The following is a 550-nucleotide window of genomic DNA, read 5'->3' on the forward strand; positions in this document are numbered from 1 at the left end:
TTTCCCTCTTACCTTTTACAGTCAACACCTTTTCTTTCTTTCTCTCAACCGGTCCCCGACTTCTCTCTCTCTCTCTTTCTCTCTCCCTCTCTCTCTCGCTGCCGTACATGACGTAACAACAGCTTTGTTTGTTTGCTCCCCTTATTGGAACAGACTGATCATGAAAATAACGCACTAATTGGCAATTAACCAGTATGGTGACCATTTTGATTTAATGCATGCTGCAAGACCTGCCTGAGTCAAAGAACAGCAGCGTTTCTTTAATAGTAACAACGAACTTTATATAAATCAAACTTTTTAAAACAATCAACAGAAAGAAAAAAGGTCACACAGGAGGAGATGTGTCGGTGTGAAACAGACGACAGGCGTCTCTGTCTGCTCGGCCAACACATTTCCAGTGTATTTGTGTGCAAAGTGCTGCTTGTGTTGTCCTGTCTGGAGGTTTAGGCTGTAAATAAACGGAGAAGACGCTAAATGCTCGACGTGCATTCAAAGCTCTCGACCCCCGCTGCTCGGAACATTCATCAAGCCCTGGGATAAACACACAATT

At 43.6% G+C, this 550-nt stretch overlaps 1 long non-coding RNA gene across 3 annotated transcripts in view; it reads right to left on the minus strand.

The window, feature by feature from the left end:
- LOC109959152 (uncharacterized) overlaps positions 1 to 550 on the minus strand; it is a 30584-nt gene that overhangs the window by 29511 nt on the left and 523 nt on the right. The gene's annotated exons all lie outside the window — the stretch shown is intronic.

The sequence above is a fragment of the Monopterus albus genome, unplaced genomic scaffold (assembly GCF_001952655.1).
Source record: "Monopterus albus unplaced genomic scaffold, M_albus_1.0 scaffold3.1, whole genome shotgun sequence".
NCBI lineage: Eukaryota > Metazoa > Chordata > Actinopteri > Synbranchiformes > Synbranchidae > Monopterus > Monopterus albus.